The following is a 24,102-nucleotide window of genomic DNA, read 5'->3' on the forward strand; positions in this document are numbered from 1 at the left end:
ATTTGAAAACAGGGGAAGAGACTGTTTGGTAGGTATAAAGGGTGTACGCTGTGTTAGCAGTGAGAGATACCTTTTAGCTGTTCCCACGTGGGATATGGTTGTACCGAGTGTGGCACCCGGTTCCCTTGGGGGTTTTATAGGTATGACTTCTGAGATAGCCGCACTTGGCACAGGCGGATCTATGAACATTACATAACAACATTGATTACCCATGCTCGATATGGTGGTAAAACATGAAAAAACCATTTAAGAACTAGTATGACTGAACATAAAAAACATTTCCCCTCGTGGGTTTCACACTCTTGACCTTCACACTCCCATCCCCTATGAACCATATGTCCCTGTGTCTGTCTATAGAAGGGTCTGCGAGCCCTAAGGCTGTGTGAATGCTTAAGGCAGTTCAGGCCTGGAGTATCCTCTTACATTGTACATATCGGCCCCTGGCTGTGGGGATGTTTATAGGTCATGAGCGCAAGCTTCAACACCCAGACTCACTTCCCATGTGGCATATATATCTCCCCCCACACACTCAGGCCCAGTCCCAGTGCAGTGTCTTTAAAGCCTAGGTGTTCAGCCTCAAATTTGCAGAGTTTATACCTGCTTCAGTGCGTCCGCTGAGCATTGTCCTCTCCCTCTGCAGGTTTCCTGCTGGGACTAACATGTCCTGCCAGGATGTGGGGTACAAGTTTTATTGCTGTTTACGTAGTAGCACTGCTGGCTATGTAGCTGCATACGGAATAGTACGTGACTGCTCCAAGTATACCTGTCGTTGATGGTTGCACAAGGTTTTGTGCGCCTGATTCTGTGACAGACTATTCAGAACGTCCCAGGGTGATCCATCTTTTGGCAATGATCGCCCATGTACATATTTACCTCTCTGCAGGAGGAGTGTATACACTGCTCTTACACATTGGCCAACAAGTATTTTAAATCCACACGTATATCCAGGGTTGAAAGGCTCACGGTGCCTTGGGATTAGGGATGGTTCAGTCTTGCGGGGGTGTCTTAAGACCCATGGGTTAGCGTTTTTGTCTCATCCATTCAGCGGCTGCTTCTGCAGGCCTATGCTGTGTGTCAGAAGCTGTAGCTGGGGATATTTCCCATTTATGCAGAAGCTGAAAACCTTTAGACCCATGGGTTAGGATTTGTGTCTCTTCCATTCCAGGGCTGCTGCTGCAGGCCTATGCTGTGTGCCAGAAGCTGCAGCTGGGGATATTTCCCATTTATGCAGGAGCTGAATTCCTTCCTCCGGGCAGTAGACGGGGATGGTTAGCCTGTTGCTGATCACTAGCAGCCTACTGGGGAAACCCCATCTGTATTGAATCTAGTGCTTCTTGAGGGCTCCGGTCACTGCCACAAAACTTGGCTCTAATTGGCTCTCTTTAGTTTGTGTTTATAGAATATGGAGTACAAGTCACAGCTACTCCCGGTCGCCATCTTTTTCTAGGCCTTCCTGCAAGTTCAGCGTTTTTACCTGTTATTTAACGGCAAAGAAGGCAGATTTGTTGCTTTTTTGTTTATTTTTGTGACGGGACATGGTGGATCGAGCTTCAACACTAATTTTAACAGGATTGGTGAGATAAGTGCAGAGCTAGGGACACTTTACAGTCTGCCTGGCGAGGAGTTCTGAAATCATGCTCCCATTCTTTGCAACGTTCGGCTCCTCCTCCTCCAACTAATAATCTCTTTGATTGTTACTTATACTGTTTTTTTAACAAACATTATTCAATGAATGCTATAAAACACATTTTTAACATTATTTTTGTATAATTTAAGGTAAAACCATAAATGACTGTAAAAGAAATTATTAATAAAAAGAAAAGATCATTGCTCTGGTTTTCAGCAAGAATTAATTAGCTATGTTTTATGAAACATACAGCTATGTTTAGTCTAGAGTGAATGTAGATATATACAATTTGCAGTTATGCAACCCATGCAGTAGTAACATCATTGCAAATTGTAGATTTCTGTGGAAATAGAAAGACTTATGGCTTGACTGATGTGCAGATGTGTGTTTAACAATGTTTAAATTTATTTCAGCAAATAAAATGTATAAATATACAATAAGATATCTTATTGTATATTTATACATTTTATTTGCTGAAATAAATGTATCCTTTTATACTTACGTTGGAGTTTGCTGCCAATTCATCAGCTTCAAGTTCCCGAGGACTTATCTGACGTACCCTTACTATATGTCTCAAGGAGGAGACGACATGCTTTATAAGTTTGGAGACAACTTTTAAAAAAGGCTCTGGAAATTGTGAGTTGGATGTATATCTTTTTTCTCACTTATACTATATATACAGATTACACTATGTCTGTTATATGTATTTATTTTGTAGGTTACCAGAATATCAGATTATTTGAATACAATTCTGTATGTATAAGGTAACATTTATTTATTTCTGTGAGCGCTAATTACCCCCCCTTTTTCTTTTTAATCACATTTATAAGTGTAATAGGTGTCACTACACTTGGGTAATTTTAGCTGCACCAGGTTTTAGAAATTTAAAGCGCCGTAGTCCTTTATATATATATATATTTTTATTCCTGTTCTAAAGTGAATGTATATATATATATATATATATATATATATATAGTTAATACAATGTTAAAAAAAATCTGCACACCAATCAAGCCATAAGTATCTCTCTCCTCTCTCCCCTCCCCTCCCCTCTCTACCCTCCCCTCCCCTCCCTCTCTCTCCCCTCTGCCTCTCCTCTCCCTCCCTCTCCCTCCCTCTCCCTCCCTCTCCCTCCCTCTCCCTCTCCTCTCCCTCTCCTCTCCCTCTCCTCTCCCTCTCCTCTCTCCCTCTCCTCTCTCTCTCTCTCTCCTCTCTCTCTCCTCTCTCTCTCTCTCCTCTCTCTCTCACCTCTCTCACAGGTATTTACTGATTGCACCCATTGCTCACATGGCAAATCTGTCCAATAATATGTTACTCTACAGAATACTCTTTATTCAAAGATACGTTTTGTGACCTTAAATATTCCGTTTCTATTACATAAAAATGTCTATTGCTATAAAAAAGTGCACTCACTAGCATACGAGGTAAATTGTGTGCTATCAAGAGGTGAAGAAAGTTGAATTGAACTTAAGAGGAACTTTAATAGATTTCAGAGACATCTTTTTGCCAAAACCATAATTCATTAAGCTTCACTCTAGTGCATTTGTTTCTTCCTTAGAATATAAAGAAATTACCAGACCTTACAGGAATTAACTTTATTTTTATTCGTTAAGTAATACTTGAGATCACAAGGATTGATAGCAATTATTCATGAAAATATTACACTTTATTCCATACATGAGAGAAAAATGAGAGAGATTATTTCCTTATGTTTGCCTACTGTTTTACACCTAACTATAAGCTTCCAAATTACAAAATACAGTATATCACAATGCCTGGGAAAATTGGACTTCATTGGAATATACCTACCCCCTACTGTTTGTAGGTTATATCAGATCCAATTTTAACCTTGAAATATCTCATCTACACATTTGAGAGCAATTTGGCAGGCCTACTCTAAAGACTAACTTTTATTACCTTTCAAATGCCACCATGTCACTTATGCATGACAGAAGTACTTTACTTTCCGTACTTCACCAAGATTGAAATATTGCTATAGAAACTGATATCCACTGCTTTATTGATGATTAAAAATAAAGTCATTCTTCAATATATTTACACATACAAACAATATACTAAAATATGAAATATTTTAAAACATGTTTTGACTGATTCTTGCATTTTAAAATAATGTAAAATTGTGTAGTATCTTCCCATTTATGGAGAAAGGTGATTTAACATTTAGTAAGAGTAAGCTTGATAATGAGTATATCCCTCGAGTAGTAGGTACATCTATCCTTGATACACAAATCCAATGTTACATCACTTGTATTGAGTCTGCATAATGCCTGCTGTTGGCATTTGTACTTATGCACCTGGCTCCATAAGTTATTAATGTGGTGCCGCAGCTGCTTTTGTGACAATATAAAGATCAATGTTTTCAATTGTAGCCTCAACAGCAACTAAATGGTTTCCTGGAACACTAGTTAGTGGAATTCAACATACTAACAATTATCAAGGTCACACAGATAACGTAAATAATTTCAAAAGTAACAGTCACCTGTATTCTTCATCTATGTTAAAGCACAATGATAAAATATATGGTGGGGGAAGCCTAGTGGAATTTAACTCACTAGAAAATAAAATAGTCCATTATCAATTTAAATATGTATCAACAAATAAATAAATATTGCAGGAAGTGAATATGCGTTAGATTTTATAAAAACAAGGCTTGTGCACTTTAATATTAATGAACCTCTCCTCCCCAGCCGACGTCAGCTCCCGAGTGGAGCAGAATGCGCATGCGCAGCAAGAGCCTTTCTCAATGCGTTCCTATGGACGTTCTGCAAGCTGGATGGGATTTTCCCATCCAGCATCGCAGAAGCGCCTCTAGCGGCTGTCAAGAAGACAGCCTCTAGATGCTGGATTAACCCTGCAATGTAAACATAGCATTTTTTCTGAAACTGCTGTTTAAATCTAAAGGGTTAAAACCTGGGGGACCTCATTGAGCTGAAGTGGTTTGGTGACTATAGTTGTGGTGGAATCTCGGTAAAAATAAATTTAGTAGGCCGAGATTACCACGTGGCATGTGTACGTGCATATGCTGACGTATCGATCAGTTGGTTGCACGAGGCAAGATACGATCAGTAGTGTACGGAGCATGTGCAAGAATACAGGATGTAGTATTCCCCTCCTCCATTGTGCTGGACAAGCCATGCGGTCAAGCAGGAAGTTAATTCTTATTTGTATTGATTGGTCAAGAGAATGTGCGGGTGGAGCTTAATATGGGAGGAGTTATGTGCCTATATAAGGAGCCTGCACTATTGTCCGGGGCTCAGAACTTGTTGTATTTTGGTGACATTAGTCCCTCTGAGTCCCGATCGGTGATCCAATAAAGAATCTCTTCCTTCCTGAAGAAACCTGTGTCCATCTCTCTGTGCTTCGCTTCCGTCAGTTTCTCCGGTATCATTTGGTGCATTGGCCGGGAAGCTCATCGTTCAACGGTAGCTGAGAGGCAGAGGCGTGAGACGGTCTATCTTTGCCCATGTTCTCTACGGCTGCACCCCTGAACTTCTGCGTGGACCTCCCTTCGTCTCGGCGCCACTGGTCTGTTGTCCAGGAGATCATCGGCCTCTACGTAAGAAGTGCTGGGGTGTCCCCGTTGATGAGTGTGAACTCAGGTTCAGGAACGAGGAGGTAAGACAACTGCTGTTTTAGACGGCAGACCCACTAGGGGTATACCGATTGTGCGGTAGGCCCATCAGGGGTTTGAATTGTGTATGGAATCTGCCCCCTCTGTCGGAGGGAAGGAGCGAAGGCGCACCGCTCGATCGAACGCTCTTTAGTCAGACCGTTTGATTTTGTTAGTCAGGCGGGGCTCTGGTGTAAATAGCCCTAGCCGGACACCGGTGTCTTGTCTAGACTAGCGTTCTAGGGTGTATATTTTGTTCGCTAGGTCGGAGGGACCGGGAGACTAAGCGGCGTCTGTGTAAATTCGGTTCGCTAGCTCTCAACCTATCTTGGCTAAGTGGGAAGGCGTGTAAATTTGGAACCCACTAGATTTTTGATAGTAATCGACTAAGAGGCGTCTGTGTAAATTCGGTCCTCTAGCTCGCTATATGTGGTGCTTGGGCAGTGTGGCTAACCAAAACGTATGTAGATAGTTTTTGGTAGTCCATTCAAGGTACTGGCCAATAGTTTAGTTGGGAATTGTAAATGTGATAAAGATTGTTTAGTAAAGTGTATATCTTGTTAGATAGCGCGAGCTCAGCCGTCTAGCGAGAGTGTTAATAGTGTGTTGCTGTATTATAGTGCACGGTACCATAACCCTGTATATTTACTGACACTGTATATAAGTACTAATCATTGTCGTCTATTGCATGTTTAACACCATAACCACTAATAATTGTATTGTGACCTTAAATTGTGCTTTGACCTATGCTAACCGTACTGTAACCGCTATTTGTAAAAGACGATGTTACTGGGGTGTGTTATAGACGGGTAATTCGTATATAGAGAATTATAGCGTGGGTGACTGTATAGTTTCGCCAAAGGGCATAATATTGATTATCTAGTGACTGGTGTAACAGCTGTGCGTGTACGGGAATTCCCTGAGTGTTTATTGTGTTATTGTGTGCGTTTCACTTGGTAACTGTACCCCGTGGTGCTGTTGCCAGAGGAAACGGGTGTGACTGTTGAATAGTACGCGTGCATAGTATTCGTTGTCAACGACGTTCCATTGATAAGTATGGGCGCGTCGCAGTCAACGATTCCGGATCCCTTAGGTTGTATGGTGAAGAATTTTAAAAAGGGATTCAAGACATGTGATTTTGGGGTTAAAATGTCTCCTGTACGTTTGGTCACTTTGTGTACTAGGGAGTGGCCTACTTTGGTTGCGGCATGGCCGCCACGTGGCAGTTTGGATCCAACTCTGGTACAGCGCTTACACGTGGCTGTATCGGGTAGGCCTGAACTTTACGGGCAGTTTCCTTATATTGATTGTTGGAGACAGGCCGTAAATGACTCGCCAAAATGGATTCAGACATGCCACGAGGAGCAATGTCGCCTCATGGTGGCTAGGACTTGTTTGTCCACTAGGACTGGTGTTAGGCCCATTTTGGACACGCCCCCTGAGTCCGAGATCCCTTTGCCGCCCCCTTACTTTCCTTTAAGAGGAAGTGACGCAAATGCAGGAAGTCCTGCACCCCTTCCCTCATTGCCCTCATCCACTTCCGCTTCCTCCTCCAGTACAGAATCCACCCCCTCTCGTACTAAATCTCCCCTTCCGGAACCAGAGCCAACCCCCATTAGATCCGAATATCCTGATTTGGCGCCACTTCAGACTTCCGGTCAAGCTTCTTCTAGCTCAGCTCGAAGTGTTTTATTTACTACCTTTTCCCAAAACCAAGCTCCCACATCCTCATGTTTTATTACCCCCCGACCGGAACCTCTAACTGACGCCCCTCCACGTAGCCCCATATTAACCCGACAACTGACTGGTACCCAACAATTAAAACATTATCTGATGCCTCTTCGTCTGAATCCAGGGTCAGCCTATATCGATGCCGCAGGTCAAATGGCACATGCTGACCCAGTCTTCGTATATGTCCCGTTCACGACAACCGATCTCTTGAATTGGAAGACCCACAATTTCTCGTATACTGAGAAACCACAAGCTATGACCGATCTGTTCACCTCAATAGTACAGACACATAACCCGACATGGGCTGATTGCCAGCAGTTATTAATGACTTTGTTTAACAATGAGGAAAGGACAAGAATTAATCAAGCGGCCATTAAAGCGCTAGAGGATAAAGCCCGTACTTTGAATCAAGCCAATCCATCAGCATGGGCCGCAACACATTATCCTAACACCGATCCCGATTGGAATGTAAATGGTGCTGACATGGTTCAACTCAGAGCCTATAGAGACGCTATAATTGCTGGCATGAAAGCCGGAGGAAAGAAAGCCATTAATATGTCGAAGACAGTTGAGGTGATTCAGAAAAGTGATGAAGCGCCCAGTGTCTTTTATGACCGATTATTGGAGGCATACCGCTTGTATACCCCCTTTAATCCGGAAGACGCAGATAATTCCCGAATGGTGAACTCCGCCTTTGTCAGCCAAGCTTACGGAGATATTAAGCGCAAGCTACAGAAGTTAGAAGGGTTTGCAGGTATGTCCATCACCCAACTAATGGAGGTAGCGAATAAAGTATATATGAATAGGGAAACAGAAAGTAAGAAAGAGGAAGAGCGCAAGATGCGTAGAAAGGCAGATATGCTAGCGGTAGCGATCGCAGGCGTAGATAGACGGGGCCCAGATAGAGGCGATAGTAAGTGGAATGAGGAACCTCTAAGTAGAAATCAGTGCGCATACTGTAGGGAAGAAGGGCATTGGAGAAATGAGTGTCCGCGAAGAGAACAGTGTGAGAGAGACAGACCTAGGACAGGTTATGGAAACTTTAGAGGCAGAGCGAGAGGTAGAGGAGGCCCCGGAGGGAGTAATGGTAATAGAGGGAGTAATGGGAACAGAGGAAGTGTTAGGGAAGATAGGTATTTCCCAGCAGCGCAAAGGTCCCGCGATAGAGAAGGCAGGGACTTTGTAGGATTGGCTGACACGGTCATGGAGGACTATTGATACCGACCGGGCTCCATCCCCCTTGGTCGAGCGGAGCCTATGGTCGATGTATCAATAGGGGGAAAAACGAGTGCGTTCATGATCGACACTGGTGCTGAACATTCAGTGGTGACTAATCTAGTTGCTCCTCCATCTGGAAGGACTATTACTGTAATAGGAGCAACTGGAAGAAGTGCTGAAAAACCGGTTCTTAAAAGTCGACTCTGTACATTGGGAGGCCACGTAGTAAAACATCAATTCCTTTATATGCCTGAATGTCCAGTCCAATTGCTGGGACGTGATATGCTATCTAAATTACAAGCGCAGATTACGTTCCTACCAAATGGAACAACATCCTTAAAGTTTAATGGACCTTCAGGTATTATGACATTATCCGTACCAAAGGAAGAAGAGTGGCGACTTTATACAGCGTTGACTAGCCAAAACCCTAGGAGTGATGAGTCCTTATTCAACATACCAGGAGTTTGGGCAGAGAACAACCCACCAGGACTGGCCCGCAATATTCCACCTATTTAAAATGAACTAAAACTTGGGGTTTATCCAGTAAGCCTAAGACAATATCACATCCCGCAGAAGGCTAAGAAGAACATCCAATCTTATCTGGATAAGTTCATACGGTATGGTATCCTAAAATTCTGTACTTCCCCCTGGAACACCCCATTGCTGCCTGTTCAAAAGCCCGGTACAGATGAGTATCGACCTGTGCAGGACTTGAGAGCAGTCAATGATGCGGTTGTTAGTATACATCCAGTTGTACCCAATCCATATAACCTGCTAGCTTTAATTCCGGGCGGGGCTACTTACTTTACAGTCTTAGACCTCAAAGATGCCTTCTTTTGCCTCCGAATTGCCGCAGAAAGTCAATGTATCTTCGCTTTCCAATGGGAGAACGCTGTAACAGGCTCAAAACGCCAAATGACCTGGACAAGACTGCCCCAAGGGTTTAAAAATTCACCTACCCTATTTGGTTCAGCTCTAAGTCAAGATCTACTGGATTTCGAGTCCATCCCAGGAGAGTGTGTATTGTTACAATATGTAGATGACTTGTTGATAGCAGCAGTTACAAAAGAAATATGTCAGCAAGCAACGCACGATCTACTACACATTCTCTGGAAGGCAGGATACAAGGTGTCTAGAAAGAAGGCTCAGTTGTGTTTGCCAACTGTCAAATATCTGGGAATCCATATCTCTGAAGGTCAAAGAATTATGGGGCCAGAGAGAAAAGAAGCTGTGTGCCAAATACCGATACCCAAGAATAGAAGACAAGTGCGAGAATTCTTGGGGGCAGCAGGCTTCTGTAGGATATGGATTCCCAGCTACGCGATACTGGCAAAACCTCTGTATGCAGCTATCAAAGGTACAGAGCACGACCCCTTCTTATGGACTCAAGAACAGCAAACGGCATTTGAAGATGTGAAGAAGGCTTTGATGAGTGCCCCAGCATTAGGTCTACCTGATCACACACGACCATTCTACCTGTATGTACATGAGCAAAGAAGAATGGCTGTGGGAGTATTGACACAGTACTTGGGATCATGGCAAAGACCTGTTGCCTATATGTCTAAGCAACTGGATGCAGTGGCCAGCGGACTTCCACCTTGTCTAAGAGCAGTAGCTGCAGCCGCCCTGCTAGTAGCTGAAGCCGATAAACTCACTCTGGGTCAAGAACTTTATGTACGAGTCCCACATGCAGTACAGACGTTGTTGGATTACAAAGGAAATCATTGGTTTAGTAACAGCCGTATGACCAAGTATCAAGCAATGTTGTGTGAAAACCCAAGAGTGCATTTAGAGACTGTAAACACCTTAAATCCAGCTACCCTTTTGCCACAACCTACTGAAAGTCAACATGATTGTTTGGAAGTAATGGATGAAGTATTCTCAAGTAGACCAGATCTTCGTGATTTTCCCATCCAGAACCCCGATGTTCAATATTATACCGACGGCAGTAGTTATGTGAAAGAAGGGATCCGCTATGCAGGATATGCAGTAACAACAATAGACAAGGTGATAGAAGCACGGCCACTGGCGAAAGGAACATCAGCACAAAAGGCAGAATTGATAGCACTGACACGAGCGTTACAATTGGCTGAAGGTTTAAGAGTGAACATCTACACGGACTCCAAATATGCGTTTTTAACCACTCATGCCCACGGAGCTTTGTATAAAGAAAGTGGACTATTGGATTCAGAAGGCAAAGAAATCAAGTACGCAGCTGAAATCCTACAACTATTGGAAGCAGTGTGGGAGCCGAAAGAAGTCGGTATCATACATTGTCGAGCGCATCTGAGAGGAGATGGTGATGTAACCAAAGGAAATCGGATGGCAGATAGTGCAGCTAAGCGTGCCGCTGAATCAGGAAGACAGGAATATGTGGGGCATATAGCTGCTCTTATACCAACTCCACTGTCTCAATGGACTCCAGTTTATACAGCTCAAGAAGAGGAGTGGTTAAAGACTGAACCTGGAAAGTATTTGGAGAACAAATGGTATCAGTTAGAAGATGGAAGAATAGTCATTCCAGCATCACTAGCGGTAGAAATTGTCCAAAATTATTACAACGGGACACATGCTGGGAGAGACAGCACAGAAGAATCTCTCAGAAAACATTTCTACATACCAAGATTGTCCAACTTGACTCAGGCCATTGTACGAAGATGTGTAACGTGTGCTAAAAATAATGCAAGACAAGGACCAGTAAAGCCACCAGGAGTCCAGTTTATGGGAGGACTCCCCATGTCCGATTTACAAATTGACTATACAGTGATGCCTAAATCGGGTGGACATCGTTACCTGTTGGTAATTGTGTGCACCTATTCAGGCTGGGTAGAAGCATGTCCTACTCGTACAGAGAAAGCAGGAGAAGTTGTGAGATTCCTGCTACGAGAAATAATACCCCGATATGGACTACCCTGCTCTATAGGATCGGACAATGGTCCAGCTTTTGTTCATCAGTGCCTACAACAACTGACTCATATGCTTGGTATAAAGTGGAGGCTTCATACGGCATATAGACCCCAGAGTTCTGGTAAGGTAGAGAGAATGAATAGAACTATTAAGAATCAGTTGGCTAAAATGTGTCAGGAAACCCAACTTAAGTGGAACGTTCTCTTACCCATAGCTCTATTGCGAATCCGCAGTACCCCTACCAGAAGGATGGGCCTCTCTCCTTTTGAAATCATGTATGGGCGACCACCTCCCGTACTTGGTAACTTAAGGGGGGACTTGAGTCAGTTGGGAGAAGGAATTACCCGGCAGCAGGTTGTAGAGTTGGGTAAGACTATGGAGGAGGTACAGAAATGGGTACAAGATAGATTACCTGTGAATATTTATCCCCCAGTTCATAGTTACCATCCAGGAGACCAAGTGTGGATTAAAGAGTGGAATAATGTACCGTTAGGGCCCAAGTGGAGAGGTCCTTATGTTGTTCTTTTGTCTACCCCTACAGCGATAAAAGTAGCCGAAGTGACTCCGTGGATACATCACTCCAGGGTTAAACCAGCAGCAGTCGATTCTTGGCAAGTTACAGCAGATCCAGAGAATCCCTGCAAGATCCGGTTAAAACGCACGACTCAGTCGGAGTAACGAGGAACTTGTGTGGATTACAAAATTTTATTGTTTCAGGGATTTGGTGCGTGAGTGAGAAGGCCATAATAAAGCCTGTCCGCCCACCGACGTATAGTATATAAGCCAGGGAAAGTCTCGAAGGGACTCCTGTGAAGACGAGCAGAACTCCATTCCCTGCAGCCCTTACCTCCTGGAAGCTGAGGTGCCTTCGCACGGACGAAGACTGAGGATGACGACGAAAGATGTGTTCTTGATAATGTTTATTTATGTGTATTTTTATATTCAGGAAGGTAGAGGTACCGACACTCCTAGCTGTGAGGTATGCATTAAGACTACAAGAACAGGTAACCATATTTCCCAAACCCTAATTTGGCATTCACAATACGAGTGTAAAGGAGATGTATCAAGATGTAGATACCTAAATATAGAATATAGTGTGTGCCATTTAGGAGTAGGAGAACCTAAGTGCTTCAGTCCAGAGTATCAACCTCGTACAATTTGGTTGACTCTCAGGAATGGAGATCCTCAGGGGACCCTAATTAATAAGACGGTGTTAGAATCCGTACATTCTTCGGGTGTTCTGCTATTTGATGCGTGTAAGGCGATATCAAGTGGTAGAAAGCCGTGGAATGTATGTGGGGATCTTAGATGGGAGAGGACGTATGGGTCTAACGATAAATATATTTGTCCCAGTAGTAAAAATAAATATGTGAGTCCTAGATGCCCAAATAGAGATTATAACTTTTGCCCATATTGGTCTTGTGTGGGGTGGGCAACTTGGGGACAGACAGTAGACAAGGACATGATAGTGACTAAGTTGCCTACCAGCCCATATTGTAAGTCTATGGAATGCAATCCAGTCCATATACTTATAAATAACCCCGATAAGTTCTTAGACAAGTATGGCAATTTATTTGGGTTTCAAATATATTGGACGGGTTTAGATCCTGGGACAGTATTGTTTATAGGGATAGAGACTGATACGGTATCCTCCCAAACTCATCAAGTATACCATTCCTTTTATGAAGAGATGAGTATAGATAATAAGATCCCCCATAATGCTAAAAACCTGTTCATTGATTTAGCCGAAAGTATTGCCGGTAGTCTTAATGTTACCAACTGCTATGTGTGTGGAGGTACTAACATGGGAGACCAATGGCCTTGGGAAGCAAAGGAGGTAATGTCCGGTTCTGAGGCAGTTGACCAATTAATATCTACACAAGCCGATTATCATATGAGTGTTAGAGGTAAATCTGAGTGGAGATTAAAGACCTCCATCATAGGTTATGTTTGCATAGCAAGGAAAGGAATGATGTATAATACTTCTGTAGGAGAATTAACTTGTCTAGGGCAAAAAGCTTATGATGATGAGACAAAGAATACAACTTGGTGGTCGGCTTCAAATGTCTCAGAACCATCTAACCCGTTTGCTAGATACGCCAATTTAAAGGATGTGTGGTTTGATCTATCTATCACATCTACCTGGAGAGCCCCAGCAAATTTGTACTGGATCTGTGGTAAGAAAGCCTATTCGGAGTTGCCACAGGACTGGAAAGGGGCATGTGTGTTGGGTATGCTCAAACCATCCTTCTTCTTGTTACCTATTGAAACAGGTGAGACTTTAGGTGTTAAAGTATATGATGTGAATCATAGGAAGAAAAGGGGACCCATAGAGATAGGCGCCTGGGAAGATAATGAATGGCCTCCCCAGCGTATTATAGATTATTATGGGCCAGCCACGTGGGCAGAAGATGGTACCTTTGGTTATAGAACCCCTATTTATATGCTCAACCGTATTATAAGATTACAGGCGGTGGTTGAGATTATTACTAATGAGACATCACAAGCGCTCAATCTTCTAGCGAAGCATAATACCAGGATGAGGACAGCAGTCTACCAAAATAGATTAGCCTTGGATTACCTTTTGGCAGTAGAGGGAGGTGTATGTGGGAAGTTTAACCTGAGCAATTGCTGTCTTCAAATAGATGACGAAGGGCAAGCAATAGCTGAGCTTACTAGCCATATGGTTAAACTAGCGCATGTGCCTACTCAGGTATGGAAAGGGTATAATCCAAATAGTTGGTTTGGTAGCTGGTATGAGTGGTTTGGAGGGCTTAAGGCAGTGGTAGGTGGAGTCCTACTGATTTTAATGTTGTGTCTACTCCTGCTGTGTCTTATACCCTTAGTAGTTAGGTCTGTGCAAAGCCTGATAGAAAATATAGCAGAAAGGAAGGCTGCTGCACAGATAATGGCAATTTATAAATATGAGGCTCTAGATCAGGGAGAACCAATGCAGGAAGATGAGTGTTGAAGATTCACATCATAAGTTAAGTCTGGTCTGGTTCAAGGTAACTTGCGGTGTATGCAAACTAAGGTTAAGTGATGCCTCAAGTAATTGTGAAATATCAAGAGGCATCAAAGGGGGGAATGTGGTGGAATCTCGGTAAAAATAAACTTAGTAGGCCGAGATTACCACGTGGCATGTGTACGTGCATATGCTGACGTATCGATCAGTTGGTTGCACGAGGCAAGATACGATCAGTAGTGTACGGAGCATGTGCAAGAATACAGGATGTAGTATTCCCCTCCTCCATTGTGCTGGACAAGCCATGCGGTCAAGCAGGAAGTTAATTCTTATTTGTATTGATTGGTAAAGAGAATGTGCGGGTGGAGCTTAATATGGGAGGAGTTATGTGCCTATATAAGGAGCCTGCACTATTGTCCGGGGCTCAGAACTTGTTGTATTTTGGTGACATTAGTCCCTCTGAGTCCCGATCGGTGATCCAATAAAGAATCTCTTCCTTCCTGAAGAAACCTGTGTCCATCTCTCTGTGCTTCGCTTCCGTCAGTTTCTCCGGTATCATAGTGTCCTTTTAAATAAAATGGTTAAATTAAAATTGTCAAAAATGCTCTTAGTTAAATAGCCTGAGGGATGTACTACAAATATGTACTTTTGTTTAGCAGTTTTGTATTCTGTAACTACTGCTAAAGTTGCAATCACAGCATGCCAAGTTTTGAAAAGTTATTGCTTTAAAACCGTAATTTACTTCTTGCAATATTTGTTTTACAACTTTAAAATATAATTTAAAATTGACCCAACTGATCTGAGAATTGGGGAAGCTGTGTGTAGGGAGAGGTCACTGGACAGGCTGTGGCCTTGCTGCCTTGTGGCATACTACCGGCTAGTGAGGAGGCTTGGTGGTGTCAGCAAACCCTTGTTGGGATACATGAGGAAATGATACAATGAGAACGATAGTTGTTGATTAGATACAGCACTGGATATGGGAAAGTGAAAACTATATTGGTGCTAGCTGGATGGATTAAATGATACCCAGAGATCTCTGGATATTAACATAGATTAGGGGAGTCTGTTCTAGATATGCTATAAATGAAATACTGTAAAAAGTGTAATCTATTTGAATTAAACTACTGAGGTTACCTTGAAAGAAAAACTAAACTAATAAAAAGTTCTATATATTTGCTTCTTTTTCTTTTTTTTTTAGCTTTTCATTTTAAACTGAAAAGGGTGATAACGGCAAAAAGGCAAAAAATCTAAATAAATCAGAAAAAGCTTAATAAAGCTCATCAAATCAGTACCTTCTATTTTCCAAAAAGCAAAATAGATCAAAGTGAGTCCTTAGCAGAGTCTCCCCTACATTTAACATTGAAAACAACTCCAGAATCAATTCATTTTATTTCACAACTAAACCTTAATATGGCTCTTGAAGCTTTATATCAAAAGATTAAAGCAGATCTAGATAACAATTATTTTGAATATAAAGAAGAATTTGCTGTTTTTCAAAGTCACTATTACTACTCAATCTCAACATCTAGAACCACTTCAAACAATATGTAATGATCTACAAACACAATTAGAATATGTGTCCCCTTAAAAATAACAAAACTATAATTCTATAATCTAAGGATCCAAGGGATCACTGAGGAAGTCACGATTTATACCCATATTGTATGAAAGTGCTCACATCATATCGATCCTAATATCTATTGGTCCCTATCTATTGAAAGAGCTCACAGAGTACAATCGAATGTACCCAGCAATGTTATAATACGTTTTAACAATTTTAGGACTAAAGAGATACCATATATACTCGAGTATAAGCCGAGTTTTTCAGCACATTTTTTGTGCTGAAAAACCCCAACTTGGCTTATACTCGAGTCAATGTCTGTATTATGGCAATTTGCATTGCCATAATACAGACAGGGAGCTGTGGGGGCTGCAGAGCGGTTACTTACCTCTCCTGCAGCTCCTGTCAGCTCTCTCCTCCTCCGCAGCGGTCCATTCAGCACCTCGGTCAGCTCCCAGTGTAAGTCTCGCGAGAGCCGCGGGGTCATAGTGCGGCTCTCGCGAGACTTACAGTGTGAGCTGACAGAGAAGCTGCACGGACCGGAGCGGAGGAGGAGGGAGCTGACAGGAGCTGCAAGAGAAGTAAGTGCTCTCTGCCAGCCCCCCCCCACTGAACTGCCAATGCCACTGGACCACCAGGGAGTGAGAGCCCCCCTCCCTGACATGTATCAAGCAGGGAGGGGGGACGAAAAAAAAATTAATAATAATTAAATTTAAAAAAATACTAATAATAAAAAAATATAAAAAAATAAAAAAATAATAATAAAATTGCCCACCCCCCACCAAGGCTCAGCTACACACACACATACACACACACACACTGCACTCATACACACACACTGCACTCATACACACACACTGCACTCATACGCACACACTGCATTCATACACACACTGCACTCATATACACACACTGCATTCATACACACACTGCATTCATACACACACTGCACTCATACACACACACTGCACTCATACACACACACTGCATTCATACACACACTACATTCATACACACACTGCACTCATATACACACACTGCACTCATACACCCACACACTGCATTCATTATATACACACACTGTAAATAAATATTCAATTAATATAATTTTTTAGGATCTAATTTTATTTTGAAATTTACCAGTAGCTACTGCATTTCCCACCCTAGTCTTATACTCGAGTCAATAAGTTTTCCCAGTTTTTTGGGGTAAAATTAGGGGCCTCGGCTTATATTCGGGTCGGCTTATACTCGAGTATATACGGTATTTTCAAGAGAGATTAGGACAAGTCCTAATAAGAACTTACAATTCTCAAATCTAATGACTTTTCCAGATATTTCTGTTAAAACACACTTAAAAAGGAAAAAGTTCAATGAATGCACCAAGTGTCTGAGAGAAAGTCATATATCATACACATGGGGATTTCCACTACAGTTGAGAATCATATACAAAGATAAAAGCTACATATGTTCAAATTCCTTCCAGATGAAATAAATACTGATGGAATGTGGGCTATGGGAATGGAAAGTATTCTCAGAGGACACAAATAAAAAATAAAGAGGTCTCTTACCCCTTTCTCCCCCCACCCTCGTTTATGCACTAAAATAACCACTTGTCATTTAAAGTAAGCTTGTGAGAAATTATGTTTATTTTTTTTTTTTTATTTGCATTTAAATGAATAAAATATTTAGATTGGTGAATTACGTATATATCAGTATGTGTTTTTTTTTTTTTTAAATAGGCACTTATCAGTTATACATTTTGCAATTGATAATGCTTATATTCATTTTATTAGTGTACTATATAGGACCTAATGGCTTTGAATTATTGACAAGTTAGTTATATGCATGTAGACATGTATGCACATATGCATGTATGTATGTAATTATATGTATATATTGTATTTTTTGTAGGATGGTTGCAAAAAATTAGTTTTAATAGTCTGATCAGGAACATAGGTATATTGCATTAATATGTTGGGTAAATTATATATATGCTTGAATGTTCTTGTACACGCCATCTGAACACTCAATAACTTTTTTAAATTCTAGTATTGAAAGGGCTGAAACATTTTCTACGGGTCTGATGATCATTGGCAGTGACTTAAATTGCTCAGGAAATTATGCTCTACATAAAAAAGGTAATGAGGAATGGTAGAGTAGATCACGATTAAACAAAAGGCAGAAACTTAGAAAAGATAGGGATTTTTTTTATTCCGATGCACGTGTCTTATTCTCATACTGACTACTTTTTATGGAACACTAGATAGATGTGTGGATTCGGACATTGGTAACATAATTTGGTCTGACCATGCTCCGTTACAGATTGAGATAAAGGATAACCCACATTGTAAGATTCATGTAAACTGGAAACTGAATGAATCTATTTATACCTCATTAAAAGAGGCTCATGGTTCAAAAAGAAAGGAAAGAACCTGTCAGAATTATATATCACTCTGGCCCAGTTGGTGTATTCCCCGGTACCGGTATTTTATTGAAGAAATCCTTCCGTCTGAGTGTTCATCCAGATTTGAAGAGTTCCACACTCCAGTGGAAATGATTAGGAGCCAACGTAGGAACAAAAGATAGACGCTTATTCAAGATGTTAATTTCTTTCTCTTTGAGTTCTCTGTTGAAAAGATTTAAAACTGGGATCATTTCTGAAGTGGAGGTTTGCCTTTGGGACCAATGTTTCCGTCCCTTTTGTCCACGTCTGGTGGAAGCTCTATGCCTTTTTTTGCAATTTTGCTCCAACTTGGAGATGAAGTTGTTTCCAAAGGTTCCACCCTGTCTAAAAAATTAACCATTTTAGGTGGCTGTGATCCCTCTCCTACTGAGGCTGATTCACCAGAGGTAATATCAATTGTTGACATATTAGGTTTGTTAATTTTCCTTGGGAATTACATAGTTACATAGTTACATAGTTACATAGCGGAAAAGAGACTTGAGTCCATCAAGTTCAGCCTTCCTCACATATGTTTTTGCTGTTGATCCAAAAGAAGGCAAAAAAAACAGTCTGAAGCGCTTCTAATTTTGCAACAAACTAGGAAAAAATTCCTTCATGACCCCCAAATAGCAGTCAGATGTCTCCTTGGATCAAACAGCTATTACCCCACTAATTAGAAATTATATCCCTGTATGTTATGTTTTTGCAAGTGTTTATCCAATTGCAGTTAAAACATCTGTATAGACTCTGACAAAACCACATCTTCAGGCAAAGAATTCCATATCCGTATTGCTCTTACTGTAAAAAAAAACAATTTTCTTTGCCTTAGATGAAATATCCTTTCTTCCAGCCTAAATGTGTGACCTCATGTCCTATGTATAGCCCTGTTTATGAATAGATTTCCAGATAATGGTTTCTACTGGCCCCGAATATATTTGTATAATGTTATCCTATCCCCTCTCAGGCGCTGTTTTTGCAAACTAAATAGATTTACATTTTTTAACCTTTCTTCATAACTAAAATGCTCCATTCCTTTTTTCTATTTTGTAGTTCGTCTCTGCACTTTTTCTAGTGCCATGATATTTTTCTTTAGAACAGGTGCCCAAAATTGCACAGCATATTCAAGGTGTGGTCTTACCAGCGATTTATAAAGAGGCAAAATTATATTTTCATCTTGAGAATGTCTGCCCCTATTTATACATGACAAAACCTTACTGGCCTTAGCAACGGCAGATTGACATTGCATATTGCTGCCTAATTTGTTGTCTATAACAATTCCCAAATCCTTCTCGTGTGTGGTTATCCCTTGTTCACTACCATTTAGGGTGTAAATTGCTTGTGCATTCTTAACCCCGAAGTGCATAACTTTGCATTTCTCTACGTTAAATTTCATCTGTTCATCTGTTCAGGAATGACAATGAATTTGGAAGTATGTTCACTTATATTATGAACTTATTCTACTATATCTCCTTTTCTCTCCATTTTTGTCTTTTAATAAGAGTATAATGTTTTTAAATATATGTTTTCAAATATATGTTTTTATTTATCCCTTGATATAGAGGAAATGTATGTATTAATTGATGTTGATTATTTTTCATATTTAGAGTGAATAAAAGTATTATTCTAACTGTTAGAAAGTTGAAATGCTAGTTTGTGGATAAATACAGGCAGCATGAATTACTGTATCTATTTGTACATATAGGGGAGATAAATGTATCACCTTGATTGATAAAGAATGTATAATGTTTCTATGTTGCATGTTTTAATGAGAGACTTTTGCGAACGCCGAAAATGTCTTAGCACAAGAGACATTCCTCCCATACCCCTACGTCACTCTTACGAATGCGGAAGTGAAGGGGGTAACTATAGACGCTAGGATGCCTGGTTGCCGGTTGCATCAAGAAAGAAAGGGGAGGAGCCGAAATCTAAAGTGGAAAGGGCACGAAATGACTCCTATTTAAAGCAAGCTCGAACTGAATGTATTTACACTTTGAGAAAAGCTTCGGCTGAAACGCGTCAGTGTGTGGAGAGTCTTCTAAGCTTTGCTGCTGTTTTTTACTATGTAATAAAACCTTTTTAAAAAGAACCTGCATCCTGGGCATTTTAAAGAAGGAACAAACCAACAGTTGGCATTTGACTTCAGCTACCACTACTTTTTATCCTGAGTCAGCTTTTAAGTGACTCAGTAATATGTGAGTTTGATAATTTATTCACCATTTACAATTTATTTTGACGTTATTACCCTATGTCTTTTTCCTGATTTTATATTCACAGGATTTTAATTGAGCAAAAGGGTAAAATGTATTATTTGTGTGTGCTCTCACCGTCTACTACTTTGTTTTCACTGATTGTATGTGTGGTGGAGTGACCCCACAGGTGATTGAAGCACCCTAATTTATTGTATTTTAATCCAATATACGCACTTTTCTTTGTATTGTTAAATTTCATCTGCCATTTTAGTGCCCTGTCCCCCAATCTATCCAAATCCCTCTGCAGCAATGCAATATCCTGCTCACATTTTTTTACTTTACAAAGTTTTGTGTCATCTGCAAACACTGATACATGGCTTTCAATGCCCATTTCAAGATAATTTATAAATATGTTAAATAGAAGCGGTCCCAAAACAGAACCCTGAGGGACACCACTTACCACTTTTGTCCAGCTTGAAAATTTACCATTAATGAGAACTCGTTGTACTCTATCCTTAAGCCAATGTTCTACCCAAGAACAAGAATATTCATCTAGACCAATTTCTTTTAGTTTGAAGACTAACCTATTCTTCTAGGGCTGCACCTATTTTCTCCAGATAACCACTTATAGACCGAATGGTCCTAGTAGTCTTGTTGGACTCTCTCAATTTTTTGTCTTGTGACCTTAATAAGCTGGTTCTTGTATTTAATAATTTCTTCACTTAATTTCAATTGTAAAGTGGTACCCTCCTGTGAGTTTAGCAGTAAGGCGTGTTTGATTTCCAGTGCTTGGGTCTTTTTACGGATCCCATCGAGATCTTTCTTTGCATATAGGATTGTGATTAACATGAGATCTAGAGAGCACTTATTAAGGACTGACGGCCAGTCTTTACATACCATGGATTTTGTTCTTCCAATAGTGGGTATATTATGTACCCTGAAACCCCTAGGGATTTGTTTAGCATGGTGGTACTCAAATAAGAAGAGGCCATGGAGATCCAAGTCCACTTCCTTTTTCTTTAATTTCAGTAATTTAAAATATACATTACGCGTAGTTGTAGTTGCTGGTAATTGTAGACTGGAAGTCTGCGATAATATATCCTCTGCTTGTTCATCAGTGGACTGTAAGGTATCTGCCTGAGGTGCACATGCACCAGCTTGTTGAAGAAAGACCTCCATGAGACAGAAGTGAATATAAAAAGGATTAAGGTTAAAAGGTTTAAAACTTAGGTGCTCCAATCACCAATGTGGGTCACTTATTCACATAAAATAATACAGTATACAAAAATGTGGATGGTGAGAGCACTCTATAACACTTTACCCTTATTACACATGTAAAAATCCCTCTTGTAGACCTAAAAACAAGAATAGAAAGTATATAGGGTAATAACATAGCAGCTCAATAAGTATTAAATGTGATGATGGAAAAACTCACATGGTCATGAGCCACTTATAAAAGCTGGCTCAGACTAACAGCATATCAACTGTAACGAGTATATACCCCTACACGCAGGATCCAGCCTAACAGAAGACAGTACAGAGGAGAGATACGTCTACCGGACCTTAGAGTGGCCGGACTCGACGTAATAGGATAAGACAGAGTCAGGAACGATCCGAGGTCAAGGGCACAAAGAGACAGCGTAAACGAAAACTAGCCGGGGACTGGTACACAGGAATCAGCAAGCCGGCAAACAGTACAGAATAGGATAAAGCGAAAACGAAGTCAGAATACAAAGCCAAGGTCAAATACGGAGAAACACAACTGAACACAACAAGCACTAAAGGGAACTGTAGCAGAAACCACGATAGGGCAACGAACTAAGGGAAAAGGGTAAGTATAAGTAGCCTTCAAACTAATGTGATTGGCTCCTGTCACTTCCACTCCCCCAACAGGTAAGTGTATGGGGTGATTGGCATGACAGGAGCCAATGGGAGCCTTTTTGCAATTTAGGCTCCCACTGTCTCTTTAAGAGCGCGCCCGAGATTCGCGGCGCGCTCTTAGCTGCAGGCGGGACACGTGACCGCTTCTCGCGGTCACTGCCCGCCTTCCTGTCTGAACAGTCGGACGAGCCGCGCGCGGCTCGTGCAGCCGCAGGACCGCGCGCGGCTTGAAGAGAGGACCGCGTCCGGCCCCTGGATAAGGTAAGTACCGCTACAGTACCCCCCCCTGAGGACACGCCCTCCGGGCGGGCAGGACCAGGCCTGGCAGGAAAACGCGAATGGAAAGAACGTACAAGGCGGGGAGCATGAACAGCATCCGCAGAAATCCAACTGCGCTCCTCAGGCCCATAACCCTTCCAATGTACCAAGTACTGAAGCCGACCCCTAAGAAAACGAGAGTCAATAACAGCAGATACTTCGAACTCCTCATGACCCTCCACAGAGACAGGAGGGGGAGGGGGAGTATGCCGGGTATAGCGGTTGCGTACGTAAGGCTTCAACAAAGAGGTGTGAAATACATTGGGTATACGCAGATTCTTAGGCAGACCCAAGGCATAAGAAACGGGATTAACCTTATGTATAATGCGATAAGGACCAATGAAGCGGGGAGCCAATTTCATAGAAGGCACCCGGAGGCGAATATTCCGTGTGGAAAGCAAAACCCTGTCCCCCACAACATAGGAAGGAGCCGCTCTGCGATGCTTGTCAGCCTGAGCCTTCTGGCGGGCAGCAGAGTCCACCAAAGAACGCTGAACCTGCTCCCAAGTATTACGCAAACCAGCCAAATGCTCATCCAGAACTGGCATGCCCTGAGAGGAGAATGCAGCCGGAAGAACAACGGGATGCTGGCCATAGACAACGTAAAAAGGGCTTTTGCCGGAAGAATCATGAGTGGCATTATTCCGGGCAAATTCAGCCCAAGGAAGCAGGTCAGACCAATTGTCCTGATGGTGAGACACAAAACAACGGAGGTACTGCTCAAGAGACTGGTTGGCACGTTCAGCAGCTCCATTAGACTGGGGATGGTAAGCGGAAGAAAATGAGAGGGAAATACCCATCTCCGAACAAAAGGCTTTCCAGAACCTGGAAATAAATTGGCTACCCCTATCGGATACAATAGATAAGGGAACACCATGTAATCGAAACACTTCTCTAGCGAAGATAAGAGCCAATTCCTTGGAAGTGGGCAACTTGCGAAGAGACACAAAGTGAGCCATTTTGGAAAACCGATCTACTATCATTAGGATGACTGTGTTACCATTCGAAGGGGGTAATTCAACAATAAAATCCATTGATAGATTAGACCAAGGTCTCTCGGGAACGGGCAACGGATGCAACAGCCCACAAGGAACTCTACGAGAGGTTTTCATACATGCACAAGTAGTACAAGCACTTATATAGTCAGTAACATCCTTACGTAAGGTATCCCACCAGAAATACCGAGAAACGGCTGACACTGTTTTGGAAATACCAGGATGTCCAGCAGTCTTAGTATCGTGATAAAGTGACAGAATATCCCGTCTCTCGGGAATGTCAACGAACAATTTATCATTAGGCCTCTCGCTGGGTGCCATGCCTTGTTTCGCTTGTATGGCCTGCAAGAGGGACGAGGAAATAGACAATATAGTAGTTGCTATTATCCTGTCTGGGGGAATGACAGGAGTGACATCAATCTCCTGTTTGTCAATAGTCTCGAATTGTCTGGACAGAGCGTCCGCTTTGGTGTTCCGGTCACCTGGCCTATAGGTGATTATATAATTAAAATGAGACAAGAACAGTGACCACCTAGCCTGCCTTGAAGACAATCTTTTAGCTTCGCTAAGGTAGGATAGGTTCTTATGATCTGTAAATATGAGAATAGGATCCTTAGTTCCTTCTAGCAAATGTCT

The sequence above is a fragment of the Pelobates fuscus genome, chromosome 4 (assembly GCF_036172605.1).
Source record: "Pelobates fuscus isolate aPelFus1 chromosome 4, aPelFus1.pri, whole genome shotgun sequence".
Taxonomy (NCBI): Eukaryota; Metazoa; Chordata; class Amphibia; order Anura; family Pelobatidae; genus Pelobates; species Pelobates fuscus.